Below are 19,380 nucleotides of genomic sequence, written 5' to 3'. Positions count from 1 at the left end.
CTGCAAAGTAAGCTCGGAACACCCGGTGGTGACATCAGAACAGGAGTAGGGGTAGTACGCAGTAACAATGGAAAAACTACACTGTGCTGGATAAGAATATTTCAGTGCAAGAGAGACTGAAAACAAAGAATGAGATACCCAAAACCCCTTGATTTGTGATGGACCCGTCCGAAAAAGTGACGAGCGAATACCTCTCACCCAATCAGAATTCACCATTCATATATTTTGAAAGAAGCGGGACAGAATATTCAACTTATCTCCGATCTCTGCAAATAATTAACAAGGATTCCATAATGCCAGAATACCTGAATTTACCAAATAATTTTACGACCAAGTAATTACATTAATTATATAACAAATACTGTAATTAATTACGCACTAAGCTGTGAGTCACCGGGCGAGTTGGCCGTGCGTGTAGAGGCGCCCGGCTGTGAGCTTGCATCCGGGAGATAGTAGGTCGAATCCCACTATCGGCAGCCCTGAAAATGGTTTTCCGTGGTTTCCCATTTTCACACCAGGCAAATGCTGGGGCTGTACCTTAATTAAGGCCACGGCCGCTTCCTTCCAACTCCTAGGCCTTTCTTATCCCATCGTCGCCATAAGACCTATCTGTGTCGGTGCGACGTAAAGCCCCTAGCAAAAAAAAAAAAAAAAAAGCTGTGAGTCAATACCAGGTGTGAGTAGTTACCGCCATAACACATTGAGGATCAACAGTGCGTGAAAAGAATTAGTGCGACCCACGCCGTCAGTGTTATATAAAATTTTACGAACAATTCTGTAATCACTCCATATCATTGTTCTGATATGCACTTTCCATAATTAATCAAGTGGTATAATTAATTAACTGAACATTTATTACGATTGAGAATCGCTCCTCGAGTGGGGATTTCCCTCTGTTAGGCGAGTATCCTTCCGCAACAACGCCAGCAAGTTTGAAGAGAGCACGATTCTCGCTATTTTTATAAGTCTAAATACGGTATTAAATCATAATGTGATGTGTCTAAGACAGTGCCGTTAATATTATCATAGAATTAAACGATATAAAAATTAAATCTGCGGAACAGTAAGTAATTATGTAAACTGGAGATTTTATGTCTTATAATAAGTACGACATAATTGAAGTACAGTCTTTGTTACTTTCAGTAGTAGCGATAGACGTTCCAACGGGCGAGGAATGATTCTAGTTAAAAGAACGTTTTCCTTTCCATATTTGTAGCAGGCCAGCTGATGGATGGCTGCTGTAAACATTTACTGTCACTATTATTGATGATGCTTGTTGTTTAAAGGGGCCTAACATCGAGGTCATCGGCCCTGTCACTATTATTAAGAGGGCCGCCTCTGTGGCGTAGTGGTTAGCGTGATTAGCTGCCACCCCCGGAGGCCCGGGTTCGATTCCCGGCTCTGCCACGAAATTTGAAAAGTGGTATGAGGGCTGGAACGGGGTCCACTCAGCCTCGGGAGGTCAACTGAGTAGAGGTGGGTTCGATTCCCACCTCAGCCATCCTGGAAGTGGTTTTCCGTGGTTTCCCACTTCTCCTCTTCCTTGCCTATTCCTTCCAATCTTCCCATCCCTCCACAAGGCCCCTGTTCAGCATAGCAGGTGAGGCCGCCTGGGCGGGGTACTGGCCATTCTCCCCAGTTGTATCCCCGACCAAGAGTTTGAAGCTCGAGCTGTGTCCGAGGTAAAAGCCGAAAAGCTGAACAGGGGCCTTGTGGAGGGATGGGAAGATTGGAAGGGATAGGCAAGGAAGAGGAAAGGAAGCGACCGTGGCCTTAAGTTAGGTACCATCCCGGCATTCGCCTGGAGGAGAATTGGGAAACCACGGAAAACCACTTCCAGGATGGCTGAGGTGGGAATCGAACCCACCTCTACTCAGTTGACCTTCCGAGGCTGAGTGGACGCCGTTCCAGCCCTCATACCACTTTTCAAATTTCGTGGCAGAGCCGGGAATCGAACCCGGGCCTCCGGGGGTGGCAGCTAATCACGCTAACCACTACACCACAGAGGCGGACGGCTACGCTTTTACTGAGGAGAAATTTGAACTCGGATTTATTAGTGCTATTTCTACACCTCCATTTCGGAATCGGTTAGCGCGTTCGGCTGTTAACCGAAGGGTTGGTGGTTCGATCCCACCCGGGGGCGGTATCGTTTTACGACTGTAGTCGCTTGTACTGAGGACAAATATGAACTCGGTTATATTTATATCGTTTGTACGTCCTCGTGGCGAAATCGGTTAGGGCGTTCGGCCGTTAACCGAAATGTTATTTGTTCGATCTCACCCGGGGCCGATACCATTTTATGACTGTACTCATTGATATTATCCCTTGGGCCACGCTTCTACAGAGGAGAAATTTGAGCTCTGTTTTATTACTGCTGTTTTTACGCCTCCGTTTCGCAATCGTTTTGCGAGTAAGGCTGTTAACCGAAAGGTTGGGGGTTCGATCCTACCCGCGGGCGATATCATTTTACGTCTGTAGTCATTCGTATTAGTTCATGAGATTCCTTGTACTGAGGACAAATATGAACTCGGTTTTAATGATGCTATTGGCTTGCCTGCCTGGCGCAATCAGTTAGAGCGTTCGGCAGTTAACGGAAAGTTTGTGGTTCGATCCCACCCGGGGTCGAAATCACTTTAGGACCTTAGTCATTGATATTACTTTATGAGATACGCTTGTACTAAGGACAAATATGAACTTGGTTTTATGAGTGCTATTTCTACGCCTTCGTGGCGCAATCGGTTAGCGCGTTCGGCTGTTCACCGAAAGGTTGGTATATCGATCCCAACGATCCCACCCGGCGGCGGTACCATTTTACGACTGTAGGCAATGACATTTGTTTATGAGATACGCTTGTACTGAGGACAAATATGAACACGGTTTTATAAGTGCTATTTATACGCCTGTCGGAAAAGAGCAGACGCGCTCTCAATTTTACAAGCCTATCAAAGGCTACAACCTGCCATCAAGGCATAATAAAGAAACAGGGGTATATCGTATCCAATCTACTGGGCCTTCGCAGGAAAGAAAACAAACGGGTTAAGTAAATGGCCCAAAATACAAAATTGAATGGAGGCGATAACTTGCACTTCTACACCAAGTTTTGTCTAAAACCTATGTGGCGCTAGGCCGATCATACAGGGGCTAATCCCAAGCTAGGGAGGTGACACGTATGAGAAAACATTACTACATTAAAGAAGAGAAGAACGGGTATGAAATGTAGTCACTTCCTTTTTCAAAAATGAAGGGGAGTTCGAAAGGGTGAAGCACTCTCTATCACCGCTTTACAGATTTGTAATTTATAGATAGACAGAAAAGAATTTACATTTTAAAAAGGTAGGTTACATACTAAAGGTTTCGAACCCTCCCCGAGAGTTAAACTGCTGAGCTAGCAAGAAATGAAGATGTTAACAGGCCATTACCTTGTAGATGAACTGCTGCTTGAAGAAAGAGGCGCTTCCCGCCCCCTGCTACATATTCACACACTAAGAAAGATGTTACTGAAGTGGCACCGAGACAAGAAAATCAGCAGTTTATATACCCTCGTGGAACATTCGAGACCTTTCATGAATGATAACAACCCGCCCACAAACTTTTATTGGCCAACAGCAAAAACTAATACACAAGACGAGGAAGAAACACCTTATTGGTGGAAAATTAATTACGTAAATTCGTGATTGGTTACATTCAAAACGGGCGGAAAGAAAGAATTTATATTGCCAACCCACAAACCACAGAACAAAATTTAGTAAAAATAAAACTTAGGAATACAATATTTCTTCACGAAAGTTCATTCCATTGCACCAGAGTGTGTTACCATAGTTTTGGGTAGCGACATCTGTTAGAGAATGTTCAAACTTCTTGATACGGAGCAAACAAACACAAATCGAAATAGACACAGTTCAGAACACTTCAAAATTACCAAATTTACAGTAGGGACATCTTCCGAGAAACCGTTGAGTTAATACAGTTTGGTAAAGTTCAGGCTTCCTCCTGTAGAGAAGTTTCAACTGGCGCAATATTTGAATTAGCGGCATGGAGGTGTACCACCCGGTACAGGAATAATCATTTTACGAGAGTTGCATTCACATTACCTTATGGGATATGCTTGTACTGAGGAGAAATTTGAACTAGTGAACCCGAGTGACTTAGGCCCATAATCAATCATGATTTGATCGGTAAAATAATATGATACATTTATTGAAATACAGAAGAGTGTATTTGAAAATATTTCGTTTAGGTAATGTCGAAATCAGAGCGAAGGAAGGACGACAGACTGGAGCCTGACGGATTAGCTCAACACGACAACTTTTAGCTACTTCACAGCAGGGAATATCATTAGTTGGCGTACAAGGAAATACAGAGTCCACAAATAAGTCTTGGTCAGAAAGAGGAAGGGGGGAGAGTCATACAAAGAAAACCCACCACATGAGTAAGACCTTGGGATATTTTTGGTAGGACGGAAATTCCATGACCTCATGGAAAATTACAGCGGCTGAGTGTACGTTCGCTAGCCTAAGTTCGAGCAGGTGGAGATTTAAATCACGTGACCGCTTGCCGGCCAATAGTAAAAATGTGATGGGAGACTCAGTGATACCATCTTAAGGAATGATGGATGAGATATTTTCGTAACTACAAAAGTATTCAGTAATAAATTAATATGAGTACGCGGATGAATGTAATGAATTTATTAGGGGTCATGCATGGAAAAATAATCAATACTTATTGGCAAATTAATTAAATTGAAGGCTGGATTTCTTGGAAACCGGACAGCTTGAATCTCATTGGCTGAAAGGAGACCACGTTGTCAGGGACGCTTACGAAGGCGCGAAATGTGAGGAGCTAAATCCACCCATATCTCCTAAATCTGTGATCACCAGGAGTTCATATTTTATCCAGCAGATATGCTAGCGGAGTGGATTAATTTGATGTAAATTTTAACTTCCAATTCGGAGTGCAAGTACCGATATTAAAAATCCACCCCCTCCCTAAGGGGCATGACGTCAACAAATCCGCGGGAAAAAGGCTTCATCCATATATACGGAGCTGAATTGACGGTCGCCAGCCACTTGTCTTGAATCATTGGAGCTGAATTGACGGTCGCCAGCACACGTGAATTGAATATCGGGAGTTGAACTGTTGGTCGCCGGTAACTTAGAATTCTACGGACGTACAGTCATTTAATGGCGCGAGCACCCGCCAGTGTTTGTAAAGTGTGATCGCGCTCAAGCATCAGGAATTAGAAAATGTTAACGTAGGACAGTGTTTGTCCTTTGTGAATATCAGTGACGTAAAGTAATTATCCTGCAAGAGAGTAGTATAAAATATATCACCATAAGTACGTACATAATAGACTGTGTGACGAACAGTACTTTAAGGAAGTAGTAGCCTGTACTTAGCTATACCGAACCGATGTAATGAACACGTCAAGAATGCCGTATAAATCGGGCGTATCGCGACGGGCGAAATAGTTGACACCTCGTCGTACGTGTCCAGGTCCATTGTGCGGTAGGTGGACGAAGATTAAATAGTGTAAATATATTAAATTCTTGGGTCTAGGATAGAAATTTGTTGTATCCAAATTAAAGTATACAGTGTTAACGTAGTAAATGGTGAAGGTTTGTGGTAATCAAGATATGAGTGTAAAATAATAATAATGTGCCAGGAAATCTTTTGTGAAACTACGCCATCAAGGATGGAGGAGTAAAACGCAGAGAGGGGCTGGATGAAGCCTCTCGTCTGCAAAGCTGCAATGGAATACCGATAACTAAGATGAGTACTAAACTGTAAAATATATTTGGGAAATGTTATCGTGATGGGAAAAATGGGAATAATTTGATTATACTTGGTTACCTTCTGTAACAAGATGGGTCGCTTAACGACCCCATCCTAAATTTGTAGCACGGACAGTAGTAAATCATAATAATGTAAATAATCGGGTCTTTTATGTATTCAGTTTGTTGGAGATGTAAATTTGTATATATAGTGTAGTACGTTAAGTCATGCATGCATTCATTATTTTCTTTGTAGTCGATAATTTTCTTTACATTTGATTTTGATTATGCTAGTTAAATAAGACCCGATATGTGCTTTTATGTTTTGTCATTTTAACGAGCCATTTAATGACATGGAAGGAAAATCCAGCTTCGCCATACCAAGTGTGTTTTGTTGAAATTAATAGGGTCATATTTTCAAAGTGAAGTTGTTAAATTTGTGAGATGCGATTAATATACTAATGTCCAAGTAAATCATATCTGGAGTGTTTAGTGCCAGAATAAATTGAATTTGTAAAAGGGGTTATGCGTTAAACATAATAAGAGTGGACTACCGTATTACAGGCGAAGTTATTATTTTTTTTAAAATATTAATAATAATAATAAATAAATAATATAACTATTTTTTTAAAGAAGATATTTCTTTTTTAAATATGATTTGGAGATAATAATAATTTATGTGATCAAGTGTTGAGTTTATTGGGGATCATTTAATGACGGGATGTCGTTTTTTTTTTATTCGGAATTAAAGTGCGTGATAATTTAATTTGATCGATTAATAATATTGAAATGTAGATCGGTGTTAATAATCCGTACATGTTAATGAACGTGTGGTTTAAATTACGGTCCAATATTTTTTACGTATAAATGTCGCGTTTTGAAGTTGCGATTCATTAGCCGGAACATGTAGTGCTAATATTACGAGACCATGATTGTCAAAGTTTGGTAAATATAATTTCAAGATGTTACGATTATTTGTGGAGAATGAACTAAGGCATAGATCCAAATGAGATAGAAAATGTGAAAGAATTTGCAGTCAGATAATAAAAGGTCGTACGATGTCCGAAATGAATAAATAAGTCAGTTGATAATTCTGTGAGGAATAAATAAATGAATCGAGGAATATTGAGATAGAGAGGAAAATAAATTCCGTACGAGAGACACTTAGGATATTGATATGAGTGTAAAATGTACGGGCAGTGTCACAGAGAAATACTGAGTTACGCAGCGGGTAGAATTCGAACCCGTGACAGCATGTACGAAATAAATAGACTGCACAGTTATTCGTTGAGATACAACGGATCTAAGGATAATGAGAGTTCAGATTCCACATAAATGGTCGTATATTGTATTCATTGTAATGACGAGCGAGAACAATCATGATGTCGTGATAATAATAATAATAAATATTGCAGATAAAGGATTGGACCGCCTTAATTAAATGAGCGTTGATAAAGATGTTAAACGGGAATCTAAATGATAATATGCAACCGATAATAATAATAACAATGTAAGGACAATGTTAAATCATCGCGGTCAGATTAATAATAATTGTCATAATAATAACTGTAATGATGTCGTTGGTTGATCAGTGAATTAATTTGTAATTGCACCGATATCTTAATATATATGTTTTGGCGTAAGTGACCGGTTCATTAATAATAATAACCTCTTAAGTGACGTGAATAATAATAATATCTTGAGTCACCTATTCATTAATAATAATAATAACCACGAGAGGGATATAATAATAATAATAACAGTAATAACCACTTGGTGTTTGCATCCCGCATAATAATGACGATATTAATCAACGTGACAGTGCCAGGAACCGTTGAGGAATAATAATAATAATAATAATAATTTCGAGGATGATAATTTCATGAAGATTGTGACGAGCGTGGATTAAATTATTTGGTAACAACATCCCTCTGTTAGTATGTTGAATAATGAGAGTGATAATATTAGAATCATTTTTTTTTACCGCGTTATTGTACGGTTTCCGTACGGGACGATGTTACAGTCATACTTGCGTGTTTGTTTACTTCGCTCGCGATGCGAGGGGGGCCATGGCCACGGTATTTCCCACCGCTTCTCGTTATCTCATCTGTGTCAGTAGTCTACTGAGGCTAACTGGTGACAATTCAGATCACATGTAAATAAAATGTAAATGCTAATTCCTTGGTATGGTATCAGCTGGATATCGTGAGATAGGGACTGTCCGTGGAATCCAGTTTTCGCACTTCACGAGAAACATTACCCAGTCCGAGTACCGGTCTCGGAAAAATGTATATAGCCGGAGTACATCATCTTAGTTAAATCGGGAAGCCGACCGTAACATGGGTTATGCTCGGGCTCCCGATAGAAGGAAGCTATATCCTTGAGTAACGGTTCGATTCAAATGGAATCGATCCGTAAATTATACCTCCAAAATGTCATTTTATTTCAGAAGCAACGCAGCAAGATATTGATACCACTTGCGGTATGGCAAATGATTTATATATGTAACATGGGTGTAAATTCAAATATTGTTGCCACGTGTATCAAAGTTTTATACGTCAAATGGCGTAATAAACCGCTCCTTCTGGCAAATTATTTCAAAGGAAACCACTCTCATAATCTTTTTATTGTAGTTAGATGATGCCCTTTTTAAAGTAACAGTCACTTCCTAGTCCTATCATGGAGTCCTTAAATTCAAGTTACAATCGAGCCTTCCCCCTTTTAATTTTAAGTTGCTCCGTTCATCCCCGTGTTCTATTATGCCGTTATATTTATATTTGATGATTTAAATAATGAACCGACACCCCTGAGATAAATGCTAGTCTGGGACTCGGGAGGTGGACGGGTGCACTAGTTGTGTTTTTTTTTTTTTTTTTTTGTGCTGTTTGTCGGCTGACGCCTCCGTGGCGCAATCGGTTAGCGCGTTCGGCTGTTAACGGAAAGGTTGGTGGTTCGATCCCACCCGGGGGCGGTAGCAGTTTACGACTGTAGGCAATGACATTAGTTTATAAGATACGCTTGCACTGAGGACAAATATGAACCCGGTTTTATGAGTGCTATTTGTTTGCCTCCGTGGCGCAGTCGGTTGGCGCGTTCGGGTGTTAACCGGAAGTTTGGTGGTTCGATCGCTACCCGGAGGCGATAACGTTTTAAGACTGTCGGATATGACATTAGTTTATGAGATACGCTTGTACTGAGGGCAAATTTAAACTCCGACTTATTAGTGATATTTCGACGCCACCGTGGCGCAATCGGTCAGCGCGTTCGGCTGTTAACGGAAAGGTTGTTGGTTCAATCAAACCCGGGGCTGAAATCGTCTTGGACTGTAGTAAGTGACATTACCTTATGAGTGATTCGTATTATCTCATGAGATTCTCTTGTACTGAGGACAAATATGATCACCATCATCATCATCATCTGTTTACCCGGCAGGTTCGGTTTTTCCTCGGACTCAGCGAGGGATCCCACCTCTACCGCCTCAAGGGCACTGTCCTGGAGCTTCAGACTTTGGGTCGGGGGATACAACTGGGGAGAATGGCCAATACCTCGCCCAGGCTGCCTCACCTGCTATGCTGAACAGGGGCCTGATGAAGGGATGGGGAGATTGCATGGGACAGGCAAGGAAGAGGGAATGGAGCGGCCGTGGCCTTAAGTTAGGTACCATCCCGGCATTTGCCTGGAGGAGAAGTGGGAAAACACGGAAAACCAATTCCGGATGGCTGAGGTTGGAAATCGAACCCACCTCTACTCAGTTGACCTCAAGAGGTTGAGTGGACCCCGTTCCAGCCCTCGTACCACTTTTCAAATTTCGTGGCAGAGCCGGGAATAGAACCCGCACCTCTGGGTGTGGCAGCTAATCACGCTAACCACTACACCACAGAGGCGCACACTACAATGTCAAGAATTAATTAAGGTACAGCCCCAGCATTTGCCTGGTGTGAAAATGAGAAACCACGGAAAACCATTTTCGGGGCTGCCGACAGTGGGGTTCGAACCTACTATCTCCCGAATACTGGATACTGGCCGCACTTAAGCGACTGCAGCTATCGAGCTCGGTTTTTGTAACTGTTTTCCGCCTATAATGTGTAAAAGTGATTTCCATGCGAGCCACCTGCGTAGTTTGGGAATAGCCCCTGTTTCATTGGCCGAGAGCCCTGTAGGATTTTATGTTTCATTTTCTGGTGCGCAGTGTTCGCCTCCATTCAGATTGTGTTCGGTTTTTTTAATATTTGTTAGCCTTCGTGGCGCAGTCTGTAAGCGCGTTCGGCTGTTAACCGAAATGTTCGTGGTTCGATTCAACCCGGGGGCATATCATCTACGACAGTAGTCATAATCATTAGCTTATGGGATATGCTTGTTCTTCTCCTTCTTAATCTGTTTACCCTCCAGGGTCGGTTTTTCCCTCGGACTCAGCGAGGGATCCCACCTCTACCGCCTCAAGGGCAGTGTCCTGGACCTTCAGACCGTGGGTGGGGATACAACTGGGGAGAATGGCCAGTACCTCGCCCAGGCGGCCTCAGCTGCTATGCTGAACAGGGACCTTGTGTGGGGATGGGAAGATTGGAAGGGATAGACAAGGAAGAGGGAAGGAAGTGGCCGTGGCCTTAAGTTAGGTACCATATCGGCATTTGCTTGAAGGAGTAATGGGAAACCACGGAAAAGCACTTCGAGAATGGCTGAGGTGGGAATCGTACCCACCTTTACTCAGTTGATCTTCCGAGGCTGAGTGGACCCCGTTCCAGCACTCGTACCACTTTCCAAATTTCGGGAAGGTACCTAACTTAAAGCTACGGCCGCTTCCTTCTCTCTTCCTTGTCTATCCCTTCGAATCTTCCCATCCCCTTCATAAGGCCCCTGTTCGGCATAGCAAGTGAGGCCGTGTGGGATAGGTACTGACTCCTTCCCAGTTGTATCCCCGACCCAATGTCTCACGTTCCAGGACACTGTCCTTGAGGTGGTAGACGTGGGATCCCTCGCATAGTCCGAGGGAAAAGCCAACCCTGGAGGGTAAGCAGATTAAGAAAGGAAGAAAGTCATTGACATTAGTTCGCCTCTGTGGTGTAGTGGTTAGTATGATTAGCTGCCACCCCCGGAGGCCCGGGTTCGATTCCCGGCTCTGCCACGAAATTTGAAATGTGGTACGAGGGCTGGAACGGGGTCCACTCAACCTCTTGAGGTCAACTGAGTAGAGGTGGGTTCGATTTCCAACCTCAGCCATCCGGAAGTGGTTTTCCGTGGTTTCCCACTTCTCCTACAGGCAAAAACCGAGATGGTACCACGGCCGTTTCCTTCCCTCTCCCTCGTCTATTTCTTCCAATCTTCCCTTCCCCCACAAGTCTCTGGCCAGCATAGTAGGTGAGGCCGCCTGGGAGTGGTACTGGTCGTTCTCCCCATTTGTATCCTCCCATTTGTCTCACGTTCCAGGGCATTGCCCTTGAGGCGGTAGAGGTGGGATTTATCACTGAGTCGGAGGGAAAAAGCAAGCCTGGAGGGTAAACGGATCAAGAAATAAAAAAAAGAAAAAAAAGGACGGAAGTGAGGATAAGAAAGCCTCTCTAACAAGAATCTGTGTCCTCTTTCACCCTTAAAATGTTTCCACTGCCGGTTATCGCCTTTGTAACGTACCGCCGGTAGCCATAAGAAATGATTTTCAGCCCCAGTAAGCGGGTTGACTTCAACTTTTGTGTTGCTAGGAGGATCAATCTTAGACCTACATATAATATTACACGTGTTCATGAGGGTACTGACAACGAAATCTTTGTTCAATGCGCAAGAACTTGACAACTTTTATGAGGGTACAGGTTCAGGCTTTGTGTAAAACGATTCCACTTCTTTTAACACCCTGAACTTTCTTTTCCGCTTTAGTCGTACCAGTAACCAAGCACAGCATAAAATATTGGCGTCCGCAGCGAAAGTACTGCGGAGTAAGTAGAACGTGTCTGTCCCCATTTCCTGTCAATTATACGTTTTAGCAAGGTCCTGGCAATTCCTTCAAGTCGTGCTACCGTTACTCTGCCGGAATCTTGCGCGGCGGCCCCTACATTGTGAAGACAAACCGAACCATTCACGGCCGTGCGCAAATGTAAAGCTGTTCAATTTGCAGGCCAGGACGTAAAATGCATAGGAATCACTAACACAGTAACACTACTGAGATGGTTATACTATGGCTTGGGGCAATGACATCAGTCTCTAACTCCAACACTCCGAAAGTATCAGAGACTGCCAAACATTATAGACATCTCACTCCAAGTAACAGAGATAAATTCTATTTCATGTACGTACACCCTTCACAGGTACAGAAAGCAGTCAGATCAATACGAACTAAAGCTAAAGGTCCAGATAATATTCCAATATCCATGATTTCTACCTGCATGGACATATTTATTCCTGCCCTTGTGCACTTATTTAACTTCTCTCTACAGAATGGAGTTTATCCCTCAGAGTGGAAGCGTGCCAATGTACGTCCTGTGCCCAAAAAGAAAATACCAACAGTCTGTAGTGATTTTAGGCCTATCAACATCCTCTGTGCACTTAGTAAGGCACTAGAAAAAATTGTTCATGAGCAGATATGTGAATATTTGTCTAAATACAACATTCTAAATCCCTACCAATCTAGCTTCAAGAAGGGCCATAGTACTACTACTGCTCTTCTGAAGGTTACAGATGATATACGCGCGGCCACCGATAACAGGCAGCTTACTATCTTATGTCTCTTTGATTTCTCTAAGGCATTTGACTCTGTTAATCATGAGTTGTTTCTTGCTAAGCTGAAGTCAATTGGCTTCTCCCAGAGTGCTCTGTCGTGGTTTGAATCATATCTGTCAAATAGATCACAAAGAGTCACGTTCGTTGACTGTCGATTCTCTAGCTGGGAATCAGTAAACTGTGGCGAACCACAAGGATCAGTCCTCGGTCCTTTATGTTTTTCTATTTATATTAATGACATATTGCACCCTTGCAGAGCTCCTTCGGTGTTGACTGGATTCCACTGTTGCCTCGGCTGCCCTAAAAAAAAAAAAAATTTTTACTTACCGAAGGTGGTGAGATCTTCTTCTCAGGCGCGATCAGTCCCCGTCGTCGAATCAGGATGCATAGGGATATTGTGTTTGGTAAACTATACACTACAATGATTTATGACTCAGACTGATTTAAGTTTAAATATGTATATAAATTTTATTTGATATAATCAAAGGAAAGAAAGGTGTAGGTAAATTTTATAAAATGTAAATTAAGGTTATGTTAGTGTTACATTATTGCCTTATGAGACTGTACAACTAGAATTTCCATAATGACACTCATGACCACCTCGTTGACCCATAAAGAAAATGTTTATAATTTATCATTGAATATTTATATTAAATGATATTTTCTATTTGTTCATCTGATTACATGATGTCTGTGTAACTGTACACATTTACAAGGATGATGTAGTTTATATACCAGGTGGATCAGTTGAATAACAACATAATAATGAGAATATTTAATAATAATAATAATAATAATAATAATAATAATAATAATAATAATAATAATAATAGTAATAATAATAATATTGATGTGAATGAATTGTATCTGTGGACGCACCAAGTTATTTATCGAAATACTACCTGCCATCAGTTAAAATGATCATAACAGATATTTCTAAGATATTAAAATAAACAAAATGTTGATATTAATTAATTAATAAAATTATTTTAATATCACTTAATTACATTGGGAGCTATTTTAAAGACTTCGGAAATATTCCATCATACATCCAAATTTTGTATATAAAGTTTGGAAAAACATCCTGAAATGTAATACAATAATAATAGTAATACTAATAATAATAATAATAATAAATGAAATAACGCGGCGATTTCGCGTAAAATCGAATCCAGAAACATCAGTAATAACCTCTCAAATATGTAAAATAAGTCTACAAATAAACAGACAAGAAGTTACCATAATAAAATAATAAAAAAATAATTAATTAATTTTACTAATTAATTGCAATTAAATTTTGCAATTACCTAATCAAATGCCTAACTGACTACTGGAAACCATTGTTTGTGACTCAAATCTTCCAAGGTAGTAATATCAAATGAATTTACAGTGCATTGAGATGATAATAATAATATTTCAATAATAATAATAATAATAATAATAATAATTGTAATAATTAAAATAATAATAATAATAATATCACTCAATGAATACTTTTTTCAATATTGGATGTCATTAATAAATCCTTAAGAATTCAATATTTGTCTACCCAAAAGCCGATGTTGTTGATAATTAAATCGTGGATAAATTTTGGATTAAAATATAATATGTTAATATTTAATTAATTAATAAACCCACAGTCCACTGACACAGCGATTAACATTATATTCATGAGGACTCCCTACTAGCCTGTGAATTGCATTGATAAAGGTTAAATAAAAAGATCCAATAATAATAATAATAATAATATAAATAATAATAATATTCTAACCTGACCTGTAAGTACGGTACCACTGATCCACCATCCTGATAAACCATAACACGTTTGTGTCGGTGACCTTAGAACATTCATTTAGCTTAATCAACACCATTGAAATATAATCTTTCTTAACAGTACTTATTGAATTTCCGTTCATCTATAAAACCACATTTTCTAGGATAAATCATAATTTTATGAAATGCCTGACTCACTGTGTAAAGGCTGAACCATAAATTTCTCATGGCAAATTTACCGATGTTAATACTAATAATAACATTTTTCTAAACAAAACTATTACTGACTTCCCAGGTAGATTTTATAATTTCAAATACCCTCCTTCCGGGTGCAATAAACAACAAATTTTTATCTGAGAATTCAGTAACCTTTAACTTACATAATGGACCTTAGTTGTTGCCGTATACGAATCTAAAGCTTTGCTTTCATATACATATATGCGAGTGACCCTTACTTAAATACCGTAAATTATATCTGGAGACGATAACTCTCCTACTTAGAATAAAACATACAATAACTTCTTCTAACATGTACACCAAGCGAGATGACACAGCCAAAAATCCTAACCTAGTACCTAAATTTCCACTAATACACTGGCGTAGCCAGGGGGGGGGCCAGGGGGGCCGGGCCCCCCCCAAAAATATTTCCTGAAACTAGAGCGAGGATTAGCCGTTGCTTTACGTACGGTACGAACAACTTAAAAACGTACGCCGAAATGTTAAATTAACGAAGCGACAAGAATCTATTAGTAGGGCTCAATAGGGACATACATAATTCTCCATACTTGTACTGCTTGAATGAAAGGAAGACACTTAGGATTGTGATGCGCGAGGATATTTTCCTGTAGAGGCCTCAGTATTGGGAATGAAACCGTGTATTAACAAATGTCAAGACATGAAGAAAGGGCCAATTAGCAAGGGATTACTCAGTAGGGGGCCGGAACGTGACCACCGAGATAACGGGGGCCACGTCCAGAAACAGCTGCAAGCTTACAACATCGTGTCAGCTTTTGCAGATCGGTTCCAGGAAACAACAATGTCCTAGGGATCCTCGGGTTGTACCGTGGTTGAGAGATGTGCTGTGTTTGAGTTGCAGCATTGGGAAGACTGTGACAGGATTGTGATCTGCACGTTAGTTCCTCATTTTGTGCCATATAAGTAACATTTTTTGAAGAGGGACCGTTTTGTCACTGAAAAGCCAACACTATGTGCATCCTCGGTAAGTTATGAAATTTTTTTTTTAAATTCTTACAGTGCCAAGACAATCGCGGATGCGTGCCTAAGTTCGATAGGTAGGCCTATATACTTTTTCAAATGCCCGGGGACTGATTGGAACCTCAAATGGCACCATCAAAAGTGCGGGTAAATACTTTATAATTGGCGGGCATGATAACTCAGTTCCAATGCTTCTATCTTCTCATCAGGACGGCCCAGGCTTGAATCGCAGTCGATACATGAAACATTTTTAAAATGGGAAGTTACGTTCTATTGATACGGATTCTACTTAAAAATTAGATCCCGTCCCTTACCTTTCCTTATACTTTTGAGTCAGAACCGCATCATTTATGGTGGTGTATTTTGAGTATCCAACCATTCTTCGGACTTACCTTGTACCTTAAATGGTGAGTGGATGCAGTGGCGTACCCACAAAATAATTTCAGTGGGTGTAAGTCCAGGCCAGTAGTGTGGATACAATTTTCCCTTGGAAGGGGTTGTGAAAAGATTTTTTATTTTTTATTTAGAATTTGCTTTACGTCGCACCGTAGGTCTTCAATGGCGACGATGGGAAAGGAAAGGGCTGAGAGTGGGAAGAAGCGGCCGTGGCCTTAATTAAGGCACAGCCCCAGCATTTTCCTGGTGTGAAAATGGGAAACCACAGAAAACCATATTTAGGGCTGCCGACAGAGGTGTTTGAACCCACTATCTCCCGGATGCAAGCACACAGCTGTGCGCCCCTAACTGCACGGCCAACTCGCCCAGTGAATATGAAAAGAAAGCCGGTCCTACCGAGTGCGGTGACGGATCTTCAGTAGATATTGTTGGTTTTGATTGTTACCATGTACAATCATAACTTTTGTACTTTTAACATAAACCGGCTGCATTATTGATAATATCGTTCTTCGTTTGTGAGGAACTAGAATCTTCATTTAATTTGTCTTCTTAAAAAAAAAGGAACCACTTTGGTACTACACCCCGTGAAGGTGACTACCTTCCAGGCCGTATATATTTCGATTACGAGAGACTCAAGGAAAACTCTACTGCACCCAAAAACAAGGCTGTATCCTTCCCATCCCATGCCTTTCTTAACTCTGTCAGTGCCGGAAATCGAATGCAGGATGTCTTAAGTCAAATTCGAAAATAAGGAGACCTAAAAGTACCAGCCGGCCCCACAGTGTACGGGTAGCGTGCCTGCCTCTTACCGGAGGCCCCGGATTCTATTCCCAGCCAGGTCAGGGACTTTTACCTGGATCTGAGGGCTGGTTCGAGGTACACTCAGCCCACGTGTTTATAATTGAGGAGCTATCTAACGGTGAGATGGCGGCCCCGGTCTAGAAAGCCAGGAATAACGGCGGAGAGGATTCGTCGTGCTGACCACACTACACCTCGTAATCTGCAGGCCTCCGGGCTGAACAGCCGTCGCTTGGTAGGCGATGGCGCTTCGGGGCTGTTACGTCATGGAGTTTAATTTGGAAAAGTGAACAGAGAAGGAAGCGACACCCCTGCAAGGTTCCTTAGCTTCCAGCTAGTTCTTCTATCCGGCCTCGTGCGTTTAGGACAGTAAGAAAACGTACGCCTTAATAAATGCTCCTCATAAAACCTTTGTAAAAAAATACTAGCTGCATCTATTTATAACAATAATCACAAACGCCTCCTTTTCATGTGGCTCAGTTGGTTGAGTCGCTGTCCTTCTGTGTCTGAGTTCGCAGGTTCAAATCCCGGATTGGATAGGTAACCCTTAAAACGGTGTTGAAATGGCAACAGCTCAGTGTCGTTGATTTCTGGCACGTTAATAAAAATTATAGATACGAATATTAGCGTCACGAAACTCTAACTTTATACTACTATATTCTGTATTCCAGACTTGTGTGGAAAAGTAATTAACAATTTACTTTACGTCACACCGACACAGATAGGTCTTATGGCGACGTCGGGATAGGAAATGCCTAGGAGTGGGAAGGAAGCGGCCGTGGCCTTAATTAAGGTACGGCCCCAGCATTTGCTTGGTGTGAAAATGGGGAAACCACGGGAAAACATTTTCAGGGCTGCCGACAGTGGGGTTCGAATCCACTATCTCCCGGATGCAAGCTCACAGCTGCGTGGCCCTAACCGCGTTGGAAACTAACAGGACAAGGTAAACCCTACATAGCATTTGTTGTAACGTGTATTTTTCTTTACCAACTAACAAAATATCTATACCCATACGCTTTACATTATTTATTTATTTATTTATTTATTTGTCTGTTTATTAGTGCCTTCAGTACAGTGGCGAAGTTAGGGCTCCAGGCCCTCTTGTACACTTAACCACACACTAATCAAAAATCTTAAATAAAATACTGAGACTCTTAAAATAGTTAAAACTGCATAAATTAATAGAATTTAAAATATATTTAAACAAATTACTTACTAAATATTCGGTGGTGGGGTCATGTGAGCCGAATGGAGGAGGATAGGTTACCTAGGAGAATAATGGACTCTGCTATGGAGGGTAAAAGAAGAAGAGGTAGACCAAGACGACGATAGTTAGACTCGGTTTCTAACGATTTAAAGATAAGAGGTATAGAACTAAATGAGGCCACAACACTAGTTGCAAATCGAGGATTGTGGCGACGTTTAGTAAATTCACATAGTCTTGCAGATTGAACGCCGAAAGGCATAACAGTCTATAATGATAATGTATGTATGTAAATTAATATTAGAACTAATTAATATTAAAAACTCTTAAACATGGCTATTCCTCAGGAACGCACACATTCATATTTCAACCATTCAGTCAGCTGTCCTCAGCAGGTAGTCTCGGCAGGTGACCTTAAATCGTGATTTAAAAAAGCTAGTTTCTCTGACCTGAACTGGCAGGGAATTCCATAATCTGGCGACAGTCACCACAAATGATCTAATAATTTTATTTGTGCGGTGCAGTGGAATAGAAAGAATGGATCTAGAACGTGTATTAATGTTGTGAAATGATGATAAAAAGACGAATTTAGAAGAAATATACATTGGCTGACATTCAGCTACCACTCTGATCACCATCGTTAAAGTGTGCAGCTGCCGACGTTTATCAGACATCAGCCATGAGACAGCCTGATAGTATGGGGTGATATGAAAATCGTACGGTACTCGATATTGTAAATAAATCGCAGGCAGGAATTCAGTGCTCGTTTAAGTTTAAGTGTTTCTTCTCTCGTCATGTCAACTAAAACAACGTTACAATAATCAAGAATAGGGAGAATGAGTGTCTGTATTAGTTTGGCCTGTAGCTCAAATGGAAATGAATTCCTCTGTCGTTTAAGAGGGTGAAGTACTCCAAAAATCTTTTTACGTATTTCTTTCGTTTGATCAGACCAGTCAACTGTTACATTCATCATTACGCCGGGATTTTTAACCATTTTACTGTAGGGAATAATGTTATCATTCAGTAGGATAGGCGGGATTGCGACATTGTTTGAGAAGCTCAGTAATTTTCGTGATCCTTTTATAATTGTTTGAGTTTTTTTTGCAGTTTAGTATAAGAGAGCTTCGTTGTGCATATACACTGAGTCGTCGGAGGTCCATGTTAACATCTTGTCTTGCAGTGTCGATATAGCGTATTTAAAGATCGTCAGCACAGAGGTCATGTGTGTTATTTCCTGTCACAGATGGTATGTCATTGATATAAATACAGAAACTTAGGGGCCGTAGAATACTGCCCTGTGGGGCAACACTAAGTTTCATTTTCCATTTAGAGGCCTTGTCGTTTACTGTTACACGCTGTTGACGGTTACTCATAATGTTATGTACAAAAGTAATAGGAATATCATATACACCTGTAGTCTTTGATTTAATCGAGTACAAAGCCTTTTAACCTGATTTTCTGTGACACTGTGAAATGTGAATGGCGGATTGGCTGGAGGGGAGGGCGGTGAGTCGGTGC

At 41.0% G+C, this 19,380-nt stretch overlaps 2 non-coding genes across 2 annotated transcripts; both read left to right on the top strand.

The window, feature by feature from the left end:
- Positions 1-8,668: 8,668 nt before the first annotated feature.
- TRNAN-GUU (transfer RNA asparagine (anticodon GUU)) lies at positions 8,669-8,742 on the top strand. The gene has a single exon. It is a non-coding gene; the product is annotated as a tRNA-Asn (tRNA).
- A 1,264-nt stretch (positions 8,743-10,006) lies between these two features.
- Positions 10,007-10,080, top strand: TRNAN-GUU (transfer RNA asparagine (anticodon GUU)). Its single transcript has one exon. It is a non-coding gene; the product is annotated as a tRNA-Asn (tRNA).
- The last annotated feature ends 9,300 nt before the right edge of the window (positions 10,081-19,380 follow it).

Source organism: Anabrus simplex, chromosome 3 (genome assembly GCF_040414725.1).
Source record: "Anabrus simplex isolate iqAnaSimp1 chromosome 3, ASM4041472v1, whole genome shotgun sequence".
Classification (NCBI taxonomy): Eukaryota; Metazoa; Arthropoda; class Insecta; order Orthoptera; family Tettigoniidae; genus Anabrus; species Anabrus simplex.
This window is presented reverse-complemented; position numbering and strand designations above follow the sequence as displayed.